The sequence below is a fragment of the Anopheles maculipalpis genome, chromosome X (genome assembly GCF_943734695.1).
Source record: "Anopheles maculipalpis chromosome X, idAnoMacuDA_375_x, whole genome shotgun sequence".
NCBI lineage: Eukaryota > Metazoa > Arthropoda > Insecta > Diptera > Culicidae > Anopheles > Anopheles maculipalpis.
Window position 1 is genome coordinate 15,331,996 of NC_064870.1, and position 22,240 is coordinate 15,354,235.

The window sequence follows — 22,240 nt, forward strand, 5'->3', positions numbered from 1 at the left end:
ATGATCCTCATGTAGGGGAGGTCCTTGGTAGCCAACACTTCTCTAATTTTAGTACCCGGTCGTCTGCCGATATCCTCGACTGCGCTCAACAAGGAGGGTCTTGCGGTTTCAAATTCCACGCAGGACCACAGAAGGTGATCCACATCGTGGAATCCGTCACCGCAGCCACACACTTTTGTCTGAGCCAGAGTTATACGCTGTAGATGAGCATTCAACGCAAAATGATTCGACATCAGTCGATACATCATCCGTATGAACGCCCGGTCCACAGAGAGCCCATCGAACCAAGGCCGCAGGGACACTTGCGGAGATATCGAGTAAAGGAAACGCCCGAGTTCATCCGCCTCCCACATGCTCTGCCAGCGAGACAGGAAAAGTTGCTGAGGGAAACGAAGGAACTCCTGGGCCGAGATAGGTCGGTCGTAAAAAGCGCCTTCTTGGACGCCTGTTTTGGCCAGTGAGTCTGCCTTCTCATTGCCGGGAATTCCACAATGAGAAGGGACCCAAATTAGCGAGATCTTACACGCCTTATCGAACATTGAGCCAAGCAGTTCAATTATTTTGATGGTGAGGAAATCCTGACTCTTAACAGCCTTCGGAGATATCAGAGCTTCAATAGCACTAAGGCTATCAGTGAAGATGAAGTACTGGTCCGAAGGTCTCGCTGCTATCATCGATAGTGCGTAAAATATTGCGGCTAGCTCTGCGGTGTAAACACTACATGGCTGCCTCGAATTGAAAAAAAGCTTCGGTGGACTCGCTAAAAACACCGAAGCCAGTATCCTCCTCAGAGGATGATCCATCAGTGTAGTACTGGCTTATTTGGTCTAAATGACCATACTTATTCATGAAAATACCCGGAACTACCCTCGATCGAAGATCATTCGGTATGGTCTTAATTTCCTCGCGCATCGAGGAATCTGTTATTAAAATGGAACTGTAGTTCTCAGGAAGGGCAGCACGATTTAATACCTGTGGAGCGCTAGGATGCACTTGTAGGGCAACAAAATCTTCATAAATCTTGAGGATTTTGCTCTTAGAACCAGTCTCTAGAAGCGCTTCAAAACATTCTAAAATTTTGTTCAGTCTTAGCTACGGCTAGACATATACTAAAATTGGAACGATACAGAGAAGATTAGCATGGCCCCTGCGCAAAAAATGCACTAGAAGAATCAATTTTCTCAGAACAATTACAGGATTCTGGTGGGGTGCACACCCATCAGATATCCTTAAGCTATATAAGACAACGATACTGTCCGTCTTGGAATATGGATGCATATGCTGCCATTGGGCATCCAAGTCGCATTTGATCCGTCTTGAACGTATCCAGTACCGTTGTCTTAGAATCGCATTTGGTTGTATAAAATCAACCCACACGATGTCGCTCGAAGTGATGTGTGGAGTGATGCCGCTTCCGCTCCGTTTTGAACTACTGTCGCTTCGCCTTCTCGTACGCTCTACAGTATCAAACCCATTGATAATCGAGAACTTTCGAACACTGCATGAGATAGGTTCTAAATGTAAAATCATGAACACCTTTCATGATTTTACTTCCTTACAGGTACACCCTAGCACTCAAGCTAATTTAAATCGTGCCAGCTTACCAGGGTCCTGCAGTTCCCGGTTTAGAGTAGACACCTCGTTGAGAGAGCAAATCAAGTCTATCCCCGATAGTCTTCGCAGGACAGTAATTCCCAGCATTTTTGTGGAAAAGTATGGCCATTGTAACAGCAACCATTTTTATACTGACGGATCCTCATCAGAGCACGGCATCGGTTTTGGCGTGCATAACATTGTATCCTAGGCATTTTTCCAACTACGCCAGCCATGCTCGATATATGTAGCGGAGCTCGCCGCAATCTTTTACGCCTTGTTGATTATGAAGTGCTTGTCCTCCAGACGAATATTTTATATTCTCCGACAGTTTAAGCGCTGTCGAAGCATTAAAATCTGTGAAGGCTATTAAGAGCCCGGACTACTTCGTAAAAGAAATATTAAAGGTCTTAAGCTCACTGTTTGAGAAATCATTCCGGATATCTCTTGTTTGGCTGCCTGCACATTGCAGTATCTTCGGCAATGAAAAGGCGGACCAATTGGCAAAAAAGGGTGCTTCGGAAGGGTCCTATTTCGACAGGCTTACCTTACCTCACGAGTACATGCGTGCCCCACAGTCTCTCTGCATGGCTCGGTGGCAGAGTTTGTGGGACACCGATGAGCTCGGGAAGTTTCTTTATTCGATCACTCCCCAAGTGTCCTTGAAGCCTTGGTTCCACGGCATCTCAGGTGATCGTGCGTTCATTCGAATGATGTCTAGGCTTAGGTCTAATTAAAGTATGTGGCTGCGGCCTCGGATACCATGACATAGATCATCTTCTATGGTCTTGTGTGGAATACGAGGCTGCTCGACCCGCCTTGTTGGACGCAGTCCGGGGCATTGGAAAGTTGCCGGATACTTCAATTCGCCTTCGCCAATACGCCTGACATTCCCCGGGATAAGGTACCCTCACACGATAAGACCCTCGCTAGGAACACGATTTTGGCTTTGGATGTCGGAACTTACGCGACGGAACAACCGAGCACACCCGGGATATGGTGCCCTTTCACAGCTCGGAGAAGAAAATGTCTCCCAGGAAAGGAGTATACTAATTTTAAGTTTATTGTAAGCAATACGGCCTGGCCGTCCCTTATTAATAAAAAAAAAAAACTACAAATTTTCCAAAACAAAATGTTAAAAAGAATTCTCGACCTCCCCCCATGGCACAGTACATACGAAATACATAGGATTGCCGGATTGCAAAAAGTCAAAGAGTTCCTTGAAAAATAAATACTTCCAAATGCCCGCAGGGGTATTTTTGTACATAGTTAGGTTTAATTTTAGCATTAAGAACTTAGGTGGAGGATAGTTATAAGTGAAATTTAAACAAAAGGGTTTTTTTTTCCAATTTTTCCCTATTCAAACTTCCAAATTATGTAAAAATGTTCCAAATTCGCAATGCGAGTTAATCCCCACAACATTGAGTTAAGGTCTTAAGAGCGGTACCAATAGCAAAACAAGATTGTTAAACAAAACGAATCAATAAATATGCACTACTACTACTACTACTCAGTCCAGATGTGTGTTTGTGCGGAAACACTAACATCTGTAACACGAGTTGCATTATTTTATAGCACAGCGCCTACGACAATAGCAGTTGTCACGGCTACAGTCGGTTTCATGCAATCGATTGAAGGTGAAGAAGCAAAATTTAACCTTCGTATTGCTTCAACAAATCGTTCAGTATGTTCCCCGTAGCGTTTTGGGCAGATGACAAAAGCGGAAACCGACATGGTAAATGCAGGTTTTAAAATCACTCCTGCAAGGTGTATGCGGTACCTTTATGACCGTCCCGAGCATTTTTTTTTTTCGTCTTTTGGCAATACCATAAAGCACAACCCTAGTGTCGAAAATTTTCAAATGATTTTCCTTTTCCCTGCAGCTTGAAAAGGCCTGAACGTGGGAAAATTGCAGGGATAATCAACCGGTCCAACCGATAGTAGGTCAACTTATTTTTGCTTTGCTGACAATCATTCAATTCTTCTTACTTTACGATGCTGGTTTCTCGCTCGCCTCTTAAGACAAGCTACCAAAAAGTGTTGTAAAGGGAAAACTTTAAAAACTTTTAAACCTTCTAAAAATCTACTACGCAATTAGCTTGCTACAAGCGTTTGGAATCTCTACGATAAACATTCGTTTTTTTTTTTGTTTTGTTTTAAATAAATTTCTTTGCCCCGTGTCTAATGTCAATTACGGTGCGGCAGCACAGTTGCTCATCACTGCCTTGTCCAAGTGGGTTGTCGAGCAAAGAACCGACAGTGACACGTTTCGATGAACGTGTTGCCGTTTCCCCTCGTGTCGCGCAATGCTTTTATGCTGTTTGCGGAACAGATTGCGGCTTTCCGCTTGCTCAGCCATTTGGATGCACTGTTTCGGACTCGTGCTAGATCAAGAATGCAAAGGTAGTACCGTAACACAGGCCTGCAAAAGCGTTTAGAGCAAGTATTCTGGCGAAAAATGCTCACCCCAACCCGAAATCCTGGAAATGCGCCTTGCGGAAAACTGTTTGCTACTGTACGAGCGGATAAGTATCTCGTACCAAAACCGTGGCAGGTGCTCAGCAAATGTATCCAGATTTTGTAGGTTCTGCTTTTCCGGTCGTACCAAAAGTGCACTAATCAAACGACATTAACGAAGTTCCGGCGTTCCAGCACAGGGACATGGCCCGCATTTCAGCACCGTACCAAAGGTGGAACCTTTCTGCAAGGCAGAACGATTTTTATGTGATAGTACGAAATGATCTACTGCTGATGCTTGTTTTTTAGTGTTCCAAAATATTAAGTGACACCCTCGAGCCGTTGCTAGTCGATTGTATACGAAATAATGTAGACATTGCGAGACATTCTTTTTTTTTTTTTTTTGTTTGAAGAAACATTTTCGGAATTCCTTTCGTTGCTGAATCCAAGAACGAATTTAAGAAGATGCACACCCATACCTGCTAGTGGCGGAACTTGCTCAATGCCGTTGCGTGACGATACAGAATTCCGACCAAACCAAGAGACACACGCTCGGCAGAATTGTTTGCGTTATGTATGGAGCTGTTGCAGCAGAAATCTGGCCACTGTCCGCACGAATTACACGGTTACCGTGCGTACCGAAACTGGACCGCCGTACCCGTGGCCGTACGAAACCGCAAGACCTCCGCAATGTAATAATTTATGCTAAAACCAATCAAATACAATTATTCGCCAGGCAACGAAATGACAAATAATCATTGCGACTCTTTTTCCCCCGGCTCTTGCCAAGGGTGAGAGGTGAATTGCAGTGCAGGTTCGAACACCAGTCCCTTTTTGGTGTGCCGACCCGTAGACACCGTCAGCCCGTCAGCGTACTTCGGCTGATACGGTTCGGTGCGGAACCACGGCGACACCGAAAACGTCCCGTCCCGAAACGGACCACTTTCATAAAGTATTCAGGTCCCAAGGTTTGGACCCGGGGTCCTCGGTTCCGATTTGGTGAATAAAACTTCCTACCGAGGGCACCGGGTACCGACACTGTCATGATGAACGGCCGACCAAAGCCAACCGTGACAGCGAAGAAAACCTGCTGACGTGACAGTTCCGCAACGTTGGAAATGTTGTCAAAGCATGCGTCGCCGCACGCCGTCCGCTCTTTCCTGCCGCTGCCAAAAATATGCGGATGTCATTTCGCCAAATCTTTGCCAACGAGATAAACGAAGACATTTTGTGAAAAGGGGACGGAACAGTGGTTTTTCGGGGGAATGGAATAATGTGAAAGATTCGAATTTCTGTAAACATTAGGCGTCCAGTTCAGTGTCAGAAAATGTAATCCCGGTCGAGATGTAGAGAATGTTCACAAATGGAGTTAGATTTTAGTTTCGAGATTTTTAGAGTTCAAACTAACTGCCGTCCAAGTCCCGAGGTAACAGGTATGGTAAAGCTGTGCAATTGTAACCACCTGAGTGGTATAATTTGGCATAAAATTTTTGCTTCAACCTGAGCTGCACAAGTTACGGGGGGAATTTGTTACCCATCGTACGTTTGAGCAGCTTTCGCATAGTGCACATGGGACATTACACAGTGCCCCCGAACTCGCAACGAGTCTCCATGTCCGTAATGGTCACGATGAACAGCCATGGTTCGATCATCATTCTTCTCTACTCTGTCGATCAATGTACAAACGAAACGAATGAATCACCAAGGCGGAAAGATTCCTTGCACCGAACGGAACCGGTCCCGTTCGCCATTTGTGAACAAAACCGAGGAATGAAAACGCCGTACCAATGCCAATTCGTTCAATAATTCATATAGAACGCACCAGCAGCACCAGCAACAGCAGCAGTACCGTCAGCAGTGGCCCTAAAACCATCGCAGCACATATTTTCATTGTACAATGCTACTGGTGCCGCCGTTACTGCTTCTACCATTTCTGCTGCTGGTGCTGCTGGTGATGTCACCGTCATTTATGTGATTATTTATGTTTATTGCGGTTCGTTGGGGTTATGGTGAACACGCAACCGGTCACTCATCTCGCCTCGGGATAGTATACGCTTCAGGGGTGAAAGTGAAGTCAAAAAGCCAGAGTGTGAGTTAGCAAACGCCGTCCATCCAGTGCCGCAAAACCAAGACAGAGGATAGCTTTTGAGCAGTAAAAGAAAAAAGAAACAACTTTATTATGGTACGTTCTTTCATGAACTTTTCTCTTCACACATTCTGGAGCTTGAAAGTGTTAAACATTACTAAAATATAAGGAGGTGCGGATTTAAATATGGATGTTTTCGAATAAAGCCACACAAATGATTCATACAAAAATGCGTTTAAAATCAAGCGAAAGTGGCAAGTGTAACTCCTTGGAAAGATTGATAGTTTTCACCTTATAACATAATATTCGCCAACAACTTCATAGACTTCGAATTGGCTGTCCTTTTCGGCAGATGCCCATTAATTATTAGTCGCTTTTTCGTTCCCCTGCCACATTCCTAATTCAAACCCATGACAAGAAAATGAGCTGACTGTTTGCCGGGCTGTGTCATTGCATCATGCTGCACTTCTGCCTGTTTACCGAACGCACATACACACATATACAGACATCCATAATCCACGGGAAGGTAATGGAAAAGTGGATTCTTATGCTCCGCTTCACGGTCAGTGAACAGTGGAACTGGAATATGGCTCACTTGAATGCCCTTTCCCGACCCGAACGCGGGTGCCAGGTCAAGCCGGGAAAGAAGAACATTCGACATGAGCCAAACGCAGTGTACCACTTCTAAGGCAGCCATGCAAGACGTCAAGCTTATTTTCGGTATGGAGTGTAACGAGCGCTTGGCTTTGCCAAATACTCGCTGCAGCTGTCTGCTGTTCATTTGCTGTGTCATGGGTGATGTCAGCATAAGCATATTGTTGCTCTACGCTGATACTGCAAACAATCGTTTATTATATCCTTTTTTGTTGGTTGCATCTAACTACTGCAATCTGGGATGTCTTAGGTTATCAATAAGCCATCCTTTAACGAACTACTGTTTGACAAACGCAAAGAAGCAAATCTGAAAGGACGTTCGGGATAATTTTGACAGTCACCTACGGAGAAAGAAAAAAAATGTTTTATGGCAAAATTAATCATCGGGGAAATTATTTTTGTTTTAGAAATAGTAGCTTACCTTGTATTTTATTCATTTTATTCAAAATATCCGCCCTCGGCTTCTATTACGGCCTCCACCCGTCTCCGGAACCGGGAACAAGCCCTGGCGACAGTTTCGCGGGGTAGGGCCGCGAAAACGGACCTGAGCTCCGCCTTGGTGTTGCTGGAGGTTCTGTTGGTGTCCCGTTCAACCGCGCACCACACGAAATAATCCATTGGATTAAGATCCGGGGAGCTGGGAGGCCACACATTCGGCACGGTGAAGTCGTTGAAATTGGTCGCCAACCACTTTATCGTTTTGGAGGCTGTATGGCACGGAGCGGAATCCTGCTGGAACACGTACAGTCTGCCGTTGGCCACTCTCGTGATCCAAGGCTTTACGACGGTGTCCAGCATGGAAATGTACCCGTCCGCGTTCAGCCTCAGCCCCTGCTCGAAAAAGTGGGGCGGCATCACGTCCCCTTCCGATGACACGCAGGAAAACACCATCACCGTCTGGGGGAACTTGGTTTGCGGCACCCGTGGCACTTCTGCCGGGCAGTAAGCCAGCCACCGGTTGTTCTGGGTGTTAACCGTGTCGGCGGTTGTCGCGTCCGGCGCGGATCATCATGATGCATGTGATCCGCTTCCACAATGTATTCTTTTTTGGCATTTTTTATCACGGGATGTTTTTGCTGCTTGTTCCGTACACTTTTAGCTGTCGAATAACGTTTTGCTTGTTTTCCTATGCCAACTCCATCACGAGTTATAAACAAAAATGTAACTGTCAAAATTATTTCGAACGCCCTGTAAATAAGTTCTAACTTTTCTGTCAGCTGAGCCTTTTTTCGAACCGAGGAGCAACTATGCCTACGCAAAGGGTAAACTTTATACAACAACGCACCTGTTACTCCCCCTTCCCCCCCGCCTCGTTGATTAATTATGAATCAGTTGTAAAAACAGTGCTAGCATTTCCAACGCCATGCGTCAAATTAGTGGTGGGAACTCTGGAGTGGATCAATGAATCCACTCCGACTCCGACGCAAACCGGACTTTTTCTTCTTCTTCTTGACTTAACGACCTCTAAAGGTCACGCCGACCATCGAATGGCTTACTACACTCCACCCGATACCATATAGTTGGATAGTCAGTCCTTCACTACGGGGGGAACGGTCCGGATGGGATTTGAACCTCGGTCCTGCCGTATGAAAACCAGCGCCGCTGGCCTACACTCCGGAAAAAATCCGAACTTTACTCCGGAGTTACTCTGAAGTAATTACTTCGGAGTCACTCCGGAGTAACTCTGGATTTTAACTCCGGATTCAACTCCGGAGTGCACTGCGGATTCAATTGCAGGCTACTCCAGTGACAACTCCTGATTTTACTTTTTATTAAAAACCAAAACCGAAACCCAGCTGTTGATTCCGGAGTAATTCCGCATTCTCCCAAACAAACAAAAAAGTGTTTGTTCTGTAACATCAATTTGTTTATTTGTTAGCAATACCCACGTTTAGTTTATTTAAGAACACCCTTTCACATGAGACAGAGGTGCCTGGCAAGCTTAAATATTGTTGGGCTTACAATCCAACTGCAGTGTATATTTGTATTCTTCTGGTCATCAGAAGGCAGAAAGGAAAATACCGGCAGCGATGACATTTGGGGCAAATGTCAAACCCAGCAAATGATTCCGCAGTGCGCATCGGAATTGAAGTCGGAATCAATGCCCGAGATGACTTCGGATTGATCCAGATTGAACTCCGGATAAAGCTCCACAATGCCTAGGAGTCGGATTAGTCCGACTCCGGGAAAAATGAGGATGTACCCATCGCTACGCCAAATGATGCTTCAACGGCCATCGTTTTACAGTGCTGAACAAAACGTGCATGATAGGAGCACGAACGAAAATGGAGGAAAAAACACACCACCGGTCTAGCTCGGTTGTCCGGATATGCTTATCAGCAGCCGCAATAAATCGCCAATTTTATAGCATTGTTAATTGCCATCCAAACGATATGGTTCGTCTAATAAGTGCGACGACGCTGGGAGTCCGCGTGATGGGAGCAAAGTGTCATCGATGAATAGCCATTTTCAGCTCGCATGCACATATAACTGACGCCGTACTGCTGTTCTAATTCGATTCCACCGCCCAAAAACCCAATCCAGCGATCCAGCGATCGCCCGGACGGCCGGGTTGGTGTCGCGCGCGCGAAACCATGATGCACCGGGCAGGCGTGATAAATTACCTGCTAATGCTCGGAAGAATTAGCCCACGCACACGGGAAGAAACTCGACGTTACGTTAGCTGCGGATCATGTTTGGCACGGTCGGTACACGGTTTTTGTGCGTCGAACCATGTTTGGTGGGTCCAGGTTTTTGGCGTTCGATTGTCCAAAAACCTGGCCACAGCGTCCTGCGGTGCCCGCGAAACGGTGTACACTTTTATCGCTCGGAACAACAGTACGGTACAGCAGTTAAGTTCGAACTTGCTCGAACAGCACGCCATAGGAGAGCAATTCTATATTATCCTGCGACGTAAATCAATTGAGCTGACAAATTTTACACGCACCAAACGGGGCGCATTTTTTGTTTTTTATTACGTTGGTCTGTAGTGGCTATGTGAGCACAGTCTTGTGAGTTTTTGCTGCCGGTTTTTGCTGATATGCATCATGTTTGCACCAAGCAAGTAATATCGGTTTGGTAGCCCCAATTAGCAACCCCAGCTTTATTGCGGGAGATGAAATAAGCTTTATTGAGGACATACATCAAACAAGCCTCTTTAAACTAACGAGTATATTAGATTCTTAAACAAATAACTGCGCCTTGCAGTTCTTTGCTGGTTCCGCTTTCTAACTCACTTTTTTGTAAACGTGTGTGTACATGTGTACGCGTACTCTTGAAGCGAACTAGACGACTTGTTAAAGTCCACCCAGAGCACCTCAGCTGTCACTATACTTTGCACCTTTCTTTTCATGGTCAGAGGAAAACAGGCAGCAGCAAAAAAAGCCATCGTAAAGCCATGGCAAGCGTTGGTAGCGCGCAAGTTGAAAACTTTCCGTGAAACGTACGTCCTGTGTGCTCATAGCGCAAGAATGCACCTACTAAGAAGAAAGGTAAATTTCTTGGCATCTTACTACCCAACACCTCGCAACGAGCACTCCAGCATGGAAACGTGACACATAGACCTAGCACCTTCGCCTACAGGTCGGATTACGTTAGGGATCCTTTCTCGTTTGGGGAAGAATCCGGTGGCTCCCAAGTTCTCGCCAAGAATCTCGCCTCCCATTCGACCTACCGTTTCTGATTAAGGCGGGCACGACGTGCCAGTACCGACGGACGACACCTTTTTTCTGCAGGGTTCTTGCTTCAAATAAAATAATATGCAAAAGCAAGCCATGTCAAAGACTTTTCAACATCAAACGTCTGAACCGTCTTCGCTCCACGTCGCGTGCGGCTCCACATGGTGCGAACGATAGACAACAGTGGAAACCACTTTAGTCGGCGTGGGCAGGGCGTCAGTGAGAATTTCTTGTGGCACCCGCAGGAAGTCAGGAACTCGCCAAGGAATGCCACCCTCAACCTTAGCAGTAGGGTGTGTGCTCGTTCTCAGCTTTGCTGCTGCCTACCTTCATTACTATACTACATTTTCAATCCTTCCCTGCCCCTACCTACTCTAGACGCTTTCTCCCTCTAACTCTCTCTCTCTCTCTCCCTCTATTTTTCAAGTTACTTCCTTCACTGCAACGTCGCCCTTTAGCAAGATACGAGCAAGCGTGATGCTAAACATAATTTAAAGATGCAGAATAAAGATAAAGTTTTGAGTAAAAGTTTAATGAAATGGAAGCATAACTCAATTTGTTGTTACGTTATTTTCACTTTCCCATTACCACTCCCCCACCATCCTATCCCGCCGCACTCTCTTCATCGCTTGTCCAAGGCTGGCCTGTCTGTTCGGGAGCATCATCTTCTCCTTTTAGCTTCCGTTTCCTCGGTATTTGTTTTACTTTTTCGTATCCCCTCCCGTTTCTTTTTTTTTCATCGCGTAGCGGAAGTTTTTCCTCACCGCAGCGTTGCCGGGGAGGGGGGATAGGGGGAGGGGGACAGCGTAAAAGGGTACCGGGTCGGTGTGTAGATTTTTGCAGCATAGTAATCCTTACCAACACCGTTAAAACGTGGGGGGGGGGGGCGGACCACGGAGCGTACGATGAGTTATGTGCATGTAGTTTCCGCCGTGATTGTGCTTTCATCCCGGCGGGCGGGCAAGCACCGTAAATGCTGGGTGGCTTTCTTTTATTCGCTGCTAAATAGCACAGGAACGGTACCACCAGCACGGAGCGTTAGTGTAAAAATTGTTTGCGTGCGTGGCTTGAACCGAAACCCCCCCCTTTTAGAGTAGCGCTGGTCGTACGTGGAACGCTGGGCTGCGTCAAATCAGCATGATTAAGGGACGCCAAACTACGTGTTTTAGGTAAGCAAGTGCTTTGCCAGGAGAACATTGTGTGTGTGTTTGGCTTCCAAGGAATGACATTTTCACCGCACCTTATGTTTGAGGTGTTTTCGAGTAAGAGCAACGGAGTTCAATTCTCATAATTTTTGCAGACTTTCGGAAGAATTTTCGTAGCAAAGCATTTCCCCTTCACCTTCCTTATGGTCGTGATGTTTTGCTGCTTAGCATGCATAACAATGAATATGTATGGTAGAATTCCCCATTTTATTCAAAACACGCGGCGAAGCGTCCGGGGGAAAAGTTTTGGAAAATCTAACGCCTTAACATCACAGGCGACAAATTACAACACTTTAACGCTACCAACGACTAACGTGCGTCCCCGGTTCGTGCTGATCGTTGTAAAGCAACACCAAATCGTGCTACCGTAGCAGGAGAAGCAAAACTTTCCTTCGCCAAGAGTAATGAATTGCTCGTTGCCACTTTTGCAACATACAGTGGCTTTCGATAATGCCGAACGTCAGTTATATACTGATAAGATGTACTAACTTTTACACTTACTGTCCGGAACTCGGCAGCATCCCGTGCCCCAAAACCGGTCCAAAGTCCATTCTGCTAGAAGAACGTAGCGAAACGCAGCATAAGAAATGAAGGAATGTGTAATGCTTAAACAAAAAATAAAGGGAGGAAGGGGGGGGTGGGGGTGGGGGGGGGGTTGGCGGGGCCTTTGCTGGCCTTTCAAAGAAACGGATAAAACCGAAACGGAATGAATGAGCGTCACAGCACCGGAATAATAATAAAAAAAAAAGACATTTTCCACCCCAAAACAGTGGCCGCTCAAGGACATTACGACAAAGAAACTGCACGAGCAGCCTGACAGAGCAGTGCCAGCAAGCTTTGCGGGCTGAGCACGCGCGGGTTCGGCTTTGGCAAATAAAGAGGCACAAAGTCGAACATTTTTGACAAACAGTTTGCCGGCGTCAGCAGACGACCCCGGAAAGGCTGCGAAAGCTCGTTTCGCAATCCCGCCGCGCAAAGTTTGCATAAGCACGAAGGCAGAGCCACGTAGATCGGCACCGGTCCCTCCCACGCGCCCCGCGTGCCCGCGTGCAAAAGTTATGACCGTCGTAAAAATGCGAAGAAAACTTTAAATCTACAGACACCAGAAATTGCTGCTTTTACTGCTGCATACCGATTCGCCGCTTTGTTACACGCCCCGATGGCCCCCGGCGGTGCGGGCCTGCAGCAAACCCGTTCCGGATTGAATGGTCAAAGTGCATGAATTTTACAGATGATGTGAATGTGTTGACCAACGGAACGGAGATACGACGCCATGTTCATACCTTCGGTGTATTTGAGTGGACAATGGTAGATAATAATATTAGCCGTTCCTTCCCGGTTCCGCTACCGCTACCCCGGGGACACTAGGATATTCTGGGAAGCCACCAAACTAGCCTTCAGCTTTCAGCAAGAGAATCCGCTTCTTTCTTGGCGACCCTTTTTGTACAAATCATCTATTTTCATGTAATCAGCCAACGCTTGTAGCAAGCAGCGTACAGTTTTCGAGCGTTGACATCATTCGCAAGGTGGACATCTTTCGCGCATTTGCTTTCATTCCGACCCGTCAACGGGCAGGGCAAACGAGGGTGGCCAAACAGGAAAAACCGATAGTTCGTTCGCTGGAGCCAACAAAAATACCCATTGCCAACAATGAGTTACGGAATAATAAATGCAACGCGCGAAGGCACGATGGAATTTGCCTGTACTCCGCAAGAAGAAACTGCTGAATCTGTCCAATCTCAGCGCGACGGCGAGTGTTTCTGAGTGTTTCTACTAGCAATAATCTTCCCCGCCACGCCACGGACCGTACGACGTACGTATCGAAGTAAGTCGGGATGTAAATTATTCATCCCACATCAATCCCGCACCCAACATATTCACGGAGCGTCGTTATTTTTGGGGGGGAAGGGGGGGGGGGGGTTCTGTTCACGGTACCGCAGATAAAGCACGACTTTCGAAGCTGGCTCCAAAGGCAAGTGCGTTCATTTTGTGTGTGTGTGTTTGAGTTTGTGCTTTTTATATGACCAAATTCAAATTGACTACTCCTTGCGCGTACTTTATCGCCCGGAACGATGCAACGAATGTACGAAGACAGAAAAAAAAACACACACACACACACCCCGTTGTACAGCGATGCACCACATCCGAAGCGTAGGTTCCTTTGTGTCTTGCTAAAGAAAGTGCACAGACGAGCAGTGGGTCTGTGTTCCGGCAGAAATCTCATCAAAGAACGTCGTTCCCATCCATTGCTGCCAACGCTAAAAAGCAGTGAATCTGCCTTTCACACGATTCGCATTGGATCATTTGTCAATCTTAGTGCTGGCCCTAGTCGTCGGTAGGGATGCTATAGCGTGCCACAATCGTCAACGTCAAGATGGCTCAAGTGAGATGCCACTCCATGTGCTGCACCCGGGCAGAGAGAAACATTCAATGATAAGTACCACCTAATGAGTAATGAGATTCCCGTCCAAAAGGAGTGTCCCGAAGAATGTGCTCCCGTCGCCACACTGGAGTGCTGATACATGAGTGCTAATGAATTTCTCCGGTCGACATCTCATTAACTGCCGCTTGACCCCGTACCCAATTGCTCACTTGAAGGCAGTCGGGCGAGCCGGAACAGGCCATCTATTGGCTTACTTTTGACGATCCCAAAGGTCTAAGCTTCCAGCGGATGAGGACGACGACGACGAGGACAGTAATCGGTTTCCAATCACCTTTCGCACCAGTACCTTCATGCCTTATCAAAGCAATCGTTACCCTTTTCCCCGTTGCTACCGCCGGTGGCAGCGCATTGTCTGTCTGGGGGATTTACGCCTTACGAATTTGTCTCAAGTTTAGTCTGCATCGAGGTGAAAGTAGGGAGAGAGAGAGAGAGAGAGAGAGAGAAAAAAAAGGGTAATCTTGTTACGCAATATAGCGTTACGATTTAGCAGCAGCTGCTCTAACAGTCAATTACACGCACACACCTATCCACGTCTTCAATATATTGAGATCTACGGACGTTTATCACTGAAGTTGATTTAATTAGTTCACCCGAGTGCTGCTCAAGTGTCTATTGACGTGCATTCACACGACCTTAGCACCTTCCGGCCGCCATCCCAAATGCTCAGTGAACTAGTGCAGGTCAAAAGCATCGCCACAAGCTATGTGATACGTTCTTGTAGAATTACCTGTATCTTCCTGTCTCAGACGAAAGTGTTGTCCGGCATTTTGTTAGTTTGGACCGATAATTTGGACGTATGTTTTTTTTACATTAACTTGGCTATAAATGTTAAATGTTAGTTTTGGATATGTGTTTGACATACACTCGAGATATCAACATATGATCGGGGCGGCCCGGTGGTGTAGGCGACAGCAGGACCGGTCTGCAAACGGCAGGACCAGGGTTCAAATCCCATCCGGACGGGGACCGTTCCCCCGTAGTTATATGAGGGACTGTGACTATCCAACTACGTGGCATCGGGCAACTCTAGTAAGACATTCAAAATGGCCCCGGCACCGTGACCTTTAGAAGGCCAATTAAGCCCCAAGAAAGGATGAAGACACAATCGAGAAGTTGCGCACGGTTTTCACATCAAAGCGATGAATATATTTTACATGAGAAACTCTTGCAATCTTGCAAGCATATCCAATAGCACAATGAAACTGAAGCTTTTCTAACCGTCCCAGTGAGCACAGTATGGAGCAAATCAGTGCAACGGATATTTTAATCAAACGCAATTTTACTGCTCCAAGCTAATCGATACGTTAGTCTTGTTGGTAAAACAGACGACGTAAACACTAGCATCAGCAGCCGTAACCATACTGATCCTGAGCTAAACCGAAGTAAAACGGCAAATTGGTTGCATACTGCGATCCAAGCTTCTGCTATTCAATTGCACCCAATCGAGTTGTTGGCAGATCCTCGGATAGGTATAAATTTTACACCCCGGTGTAATCTCTACCAAAACCCACCCCTCTGCCCACACCGTGCCAACCTTACGATAGTAAATACGGTTCTGTAGGCCTGGGAAGCATGGCGATGCGCTTGTCTTGCACACTGTGCAAACCGGGAAATAACTGCACATGGAAGCATTTCACTCGTACCAGATACGACAGATACTATGCTTTGTACTGGTCATAGCCCAGCCTCATAAAAGGAAGGACCAGACTATGAATTCAACTTTACGAATCGCTTCTCAATAAGAAACGCATCACAACGAAAGTCAATGAAGAAAATTGAGAAGCAGCAGTCACAGACATCCCAGAGTTTGTGTGTATGTGTGGTTCTGGCTCGATGTTGCTACTAACGTAATGAAAACTGACGATATTCAATGGGACACTGTTACCAAGCATTGCAAGTACCATCGTACGGCTGTTTCGGTGGACAAAAAAAGTACAGCAAACATGTGTTGCAAGCAAGAACATAAGACATTTTACCGCAGCAACATACAACTCTCCCAGCAAGGGTGTATTATTATAATGTTGAATTTTGCTCATCTAGCTCGTTTATATGAGTTGAAAGACATCAGAACGTTAATGGAATAAGGTGAACAAAATTATTTTTCAACAAAATAGTACAGTTTTGTTTATCCAACATTACTCACTAACATTACGCAACTTCAGTAACATAAATATTTTGTCGTTTATAACGCTTCCGGCTATAATTCATAAGAACACCGGCGGGAGAAGATCCATTTAGGTGCATCACCTTCACGTTGTGCCTTTGCTATTACCTCCATTTTTCATTTCTATTACGAGCGCTAGAATCAACCTGGATAAGGAGTCGTTACGGTATGATGCTCACAATAAATAATATGCCAACGAACGTTGGGCAGCATCGTCATACGCTGGAGCATAGCAATGATGAATCAAGCCTAAGCCAATATCCCAAACGGTGGAGACATACCGAAGGAGGTTGGAGGCGTTGGACGAATACCAAATCACCCATTCCTTTGAGTTCTTCGACGGAACGGGATAGCTATAAGTGCGCAAGTGATCTGGAGAGGACAGTGCACACAAACATACAGCGTATGCATCGTTGCACTAGTTTTGCTGGCAACGGTACTATTAATATATTTTTTTTTCTTGTACCTCTATTGCGCTGTGCATCCCTGGTCAGAGCTTTAGCGAAGACGAACACTGATGGATACAGGCTATTGGCATATCAATTCAATTGATTCTTCATGTTTGATACCATGAACTAATTCAAGTCAAGAGCCAGTTCAGTTCAAAACATGCAAAACCTCTGGGGAGAGTGAAATTATGGTAAGGAGCGCTGGTATTTCTGTTCGATCGTCTTCTGCCTCCTTCAGTTTATTGTTATATTTATTTTTAATTAAAGCAAGATTTGCCCGAGTCTCTGAGGATATTATGCAAACCTGTATAAGCTCAGACGTTCTTTCGCCTTGTCCTTAGGATGGTCGTTATATATTTATCAAAGATATAGCTTAAATTGAATGTCGTGTGAAAGGCTAGCACCTTTTCGAGTACAATAAAGGGTTTCGATAAATATTCATTGTAATAGAATTTTTGAATCAATTAGTGGTATTTTTCAAATGGATAGTGGCATATCAAACATCATAGAGTGAAATTAGTCATAAGCGTTTAAAGTACCGTTTAATAATTTGTTTGCATCAGCATCAAATAGGAAAATATCCTTCATTCTTGCGGTGGCCCGATGGTGTAGGCGACAGCGGCGGCGGTCTTCAAACGACAGGACCGCGGTTCAAATCCCATCCGGACCGTCCCCCCATAGTGAGGTCTGACTAACCAACTACGTGGTATCGGCAGTCTAGTAAGCCATTTTTGATGGCCGAAATGACCTTTTTTAGAGGTCGTTAAGCCAAGAAGAAGAAGATCCTACATTTTTATTTTATATAATTCTACCTTAGACCTTATTTACAAAGCTATTGTTTTTTTGGAAGAGAGAAAAGATTAGGAGGAACAGGATGTCAGGCAGGAAGAGAGAGAAAAGAACTTGCTCAAACAAATGTTTGATAACTTTGAAATAAGATAACAGACATGATGTGCATAGATGGTCTAAGTCTTGCCTGATTCTGTCTCCGATTGGAGACACGTGATGGCGTGGAGTTCAAATAGTAGGGACTCTGTTTGCCAGCATTATTCTTCTTGACTTAACGATCATCACACGCTGGCGTCATCGAAAGGCTTACTAGACTTTGCCGGTATCACCTGGACAGTCAAAACCTCACTGCGAGGGAGGACGGTCCGGATGGGATTTGAACCCCGGACTTGCCGTATGAAGACCGGCGCCGCTGTCGCCTACACCACCGGGCCACACCGGTATAATAGATGGTGTGAACTTCAGTAGAAGGGAATCTATTTGGCAGATTATGTATATTTTTTTGAAACTTATTTTGTATTCTTGGCACCACATTTAAATTGCTTGCAGAGCAATTGGCCCCATCGAATTGTATATAATTATTGGTAGTATAACCTGTTTGAAAAGTACCATTTTGTTGCAGCGGCGCCGGTCTTCAAACGGCAGGACCGGGGTTCAAATCCCATCCGGACCGTCCCCCCATAGTGAGGTCTGACTAACCAACTACGTGGTATCGGCAGTCTAGTAAGCCATTTTTGATGGCCGAAATGACCTTTTTTAGAGGTCGTTAAGCCAAGAAGAAGAAGATCCTACATTTTTATTTTATATAATTCTACCTTAGACCTTATTTACAAAGCTATTGTTTTTTTGGAAGAGAGAAAAGATTAGGAGGAACAGGATGTCAGGCAGGAAGAGAGAGAAAAGAACTTGCTCAAACAAATGTTTGATAACTTTGAAATAAGATAACAGACATGATGTGCATAGATGGTCTAAGTCTTGCCTGATTCTGTCTCCGATTGGAGACACGTGATGGCGTGGAGTTCAAATAGTAGGGACTCTGTTTGCCAGCATTATTCTTCTTGACTTAACGATCATCACACGCTGGCGTCATCGAAAGGCTTACTAGACTTTGCCGGTATCACCTGGACAGTCAAAACCTCACTGCGAGGGAGGACGGTCCGGATGGGATTTGAACCCCGGACTTGCCGTATGAAGACCGGCGCCGCTGTCGCCTACACCACCGGGCCACACCGGTATAATAGATGGTGTGAACTTCAGTAGAAGGGAATCTATTTGGCAGATTATGTATATTTTTTTGAAACTTATTTTGTATTCTTGGCACCACATTTAAATTGCTTGCAGAGCAATTGGCCCCATCGAATTGTATATAATTATTGGTAATATAACCTGTTTGAAAAGTACCATTTTGTTGCAGCGGCGCCGGTCTTCAAACGGCAGGACCGGGGTTCAAATCCTCCCTACGGAGGAGTATTCATAAGTCAAAGCAATACGGCCAGGCCGTTCTTACGAAAAAAGAGTAGATTTTCTTTTTATTAATAGGTATAAACTCATCAATATACACAATAATTTCGTTTTCATAGGCGGGTATGCCTTGAAGAACAATTTTCTGTCAAAGGTTATACCCAGGCATTTTACATCAGGCGTCCATGGTTACTGTGTTTCCCTGCATTTTAAGTTGTCTCACTTTCCGATTTATAGTTGACATGTGTATTCTGCAATTAATGGGGAAAACTAAAGCTTGGGTCTTAGAACTATTAACTAAAATTGTCCAGTCCCTGTGGCAAGTGTCTTTTTGAAGTTCTTTTGGCTGGCCACAATGTAGACGGGATAAGATTCTGTACGACAAAAGTATGGCACTGTCATCTGCATAGCGCGAGAGATGAGCATTTCTATCAAGTGATGGAAGATCGGTTGTGTAGCAATTGCAGAGAAGAGGTCCTAAAATACTTCCCTGTGGTACTCCAGCACAGTTGCAGATATTCTATTGCTACAAGGAAAACCTTGTAGCTTTAATTTATGTAGTAGTAGTAGTAGTAGTAGTAGTAGTAGTAGTAGTAGTAGTAGTAGTAGTAGTAGTAGTAGAGTTTATTTTGGAATTTATGTGTTACATTAATCTGCTTGTACAATATATCAATGCGTCCGTTCAACAATAACTCTCCTCATTGCCTTGTGTTTCGTCTCGTATAGCGTAGCCGGTGGGCTCTTTGGTATAGTTTGATTATGTAAACATAGTGGGAAAAATTACACAAAAACCCACAATCAATGGAAATTATCTGATAAGTCCCCGGTCTGACACATAGATGGCGCCGCTAGTATTAAATGCATATTATTTTTATATAGCACCAACCTTCAAATGATTCGTGTCAAAATTTGACGTCTGTATGTCAATTAGTTTGTGAGACAGAGCGTCTTTTGTCAACCAAAAGTTGCTTGACGAACGAAAAAAGAACGAAGAAAAAAAAAGTGTTGTTCCACCAAGACAACGCACCGTGCCACAAGCCATTGAGAACGATGGCAAAAATTCATGAATTGGGCTTCGAATTCCCGGGCTTTCCCACCCGCCGTATTCTTCAGATCTGGCCCCCAGCGACTTTTTCTTGTTCTCAGACCTCAAAAGGATGCTCGCAAGGAAAAAGCTTGACTACAAAGAAGAGGTGGTCGCCGAAACTGAGGCCTATTTTGAGGCAAAACCGAAGGAGTACTACCAAAATGGTATCAAAAAATTGGAAGGTCGTTATAATCGTTGTATCGCTCTTGAAGGGAACTAAGTTGAATAATAAAAACGAATTTTGACAAAAAAATGTTTTATTCTTTGTTAGACCGGGGACTTATCAGCCAACCTGTTAAGTTTGGATTTTCTGTTCATGAAAGGATATAATATTTGAATAAGTTTTTCTGCTTTTCTGCTACCACGCTTGAAATGTGATGTTTGAACGTCAAACGTTTGTCCTATAGTATGTCGAGATATTTTACTTTTTTGCGCCAAGGTATTGTGACATTGTGTAATGTTAGTTCTTGGCTAGCCTGCGGTGACTCAGATTTCGTGTAAAATCATAGCTTCAGTTTTGGATTCATTAATTTTTCATTTCCTTTTTAGACAATAATAATTGCAAACTTTTAAAGCTTTGTTTAGAGTTTTGATTACTGACTTTGCATTTATTGACTTTTAGATGTGGTGGCTAAAGTCGTCTGCGTCTAGGTACCATGTCGGTTTTCCATGTTGGGAATGTGAGAGATGAAGATATTAAACAGTAGTGAAAGTATACTAACTTGTGGCACTCCGGCTTCTTCTTCTTCTTCCTTGGCCTGCTCAGGATTGAGCACGTCGTGTCCACATGGAGAAGTCGCAAATCCGTTTCCAGGAAACTCGATTTAGGGCTTCAATCGTCCATCCACGGCTGCATCCGATCTCCGACAGGTTAGACTCCACTTGATCCAGCCAACGAGCTCGCTGTGCTTCTCTACGCCTCGTGTCGAACGGGTCGCTGTAGAGCACCTTCTTGGTGGGGCATGAGTGCTCAATATAGCTCGTGGTTCAATCGCCTTCGTCACACCGCCAAAGATAGTCATTAGCACCTGCCGTTCGAAAATGGCGAGTGCATGGGCGTCCTCCGTCAGCATATTCCAAGACTCGTACCCGTAGAGGACTACCGGACGTATCAAGGTGCGGTAAATCGTAAATTTTGTGTGTTGTTGGAGTCTTCTGTATCGCAAGAGTTTGCCCGTTGTTGGAGTCCGTAGTAGGCACGATTCCCCTGAACAATGCGCCTTTGGCTTTCGGTGCCTACGTAGCAGAACTCTTCTACCACCTCGAGATCGTCGCCGTCATCTGATACTCTGCTTCCGAGCCTCAGGCAAGCAGGTATTTTGTCTTCGTCGCATTGATGCTCAATCCAATTCTATTGGCACTCCGGCTACAGGTGTGAATTTTTCTGAGCTCTTTCTTGCAATATGGACACTGTTTACCCTGTTAGTTAGGAATGATTGGTGTTTTAGTTAACCTATTGTTCTTTACGGTGTAGTTGATGTGTTGCTGAGAGAAATGGTTGAAAGACAAACTGAGAAACGGGTATTATGTTAAGGGTCTCGGTGGGATGGTAAATTCTTTACGCAATCAATTTTTGAAATATCTTTCCGATGCAACCGAGCAGGCTGATTGGTTTGGTTTGGTAAGGATCTATTTGCAACCGGTTTGGGAATTGCTATTATATAAAATTTAAATAACTGATTGCTTTAATTTGTAGCCTTTTCAGACATTTTTTGTTGATGAAATCTTTTTTTTTGTTTTTAAGTTTCTTTGGTATAACTGTTATCTTCGATGGATAACTCAGCAATTTAGTGTCTAAATAGTTATCGCGGTATCTTTTAAAGAATATATTGACTGTAGAAATAACCTTATTTTCAGCTGGGTTAATTGACACGAATGTGGTTTTGTGGGCTGACTCAAACTTATTTTTTATTGCTTCACATTTATCTACTAGAGACACTAAAATCTTGCCGTCTGTTTTAAGTGGTGGAATGAAATTATTCTTATTTTTAATAATTTTCAGCATGTTGTAATAATTATTATTCTGCTGTTTGATTTGCATTAGTTTTTCTGACGTTTCTTACTAGGTCCAGTTCATATTTTATTTGTATGTTTAAGCTATTAGATGCATTCTTCAAAGCGGAACATCTTCTATGTCTTTACCAATTACGCCTGGTAACATTGTTTTTTTATTAA

The 22,240-nt window shown here is 44.8% G+C and overlaps 1 non-coding gene across 1 annotated transcript; it reads left to right on the forward strand.

Annotated features, from left to right (window-relative positions):
• The first annotated feature begins 1,085 nt into the window (after positions 1-1,085).
• LOC126564783 (U6 spliceosomal RNA) lies at positions 1,086-1,182 on the forward strand. Its single transcript, XR_007607083.1, has one exon. It is a non-coding gene; the product is annotated as a U6 spliceosomal RNA (small nuclear RNA).
• Positions 1,183-22,240: the final 21,058 nt, after the last annotated feature.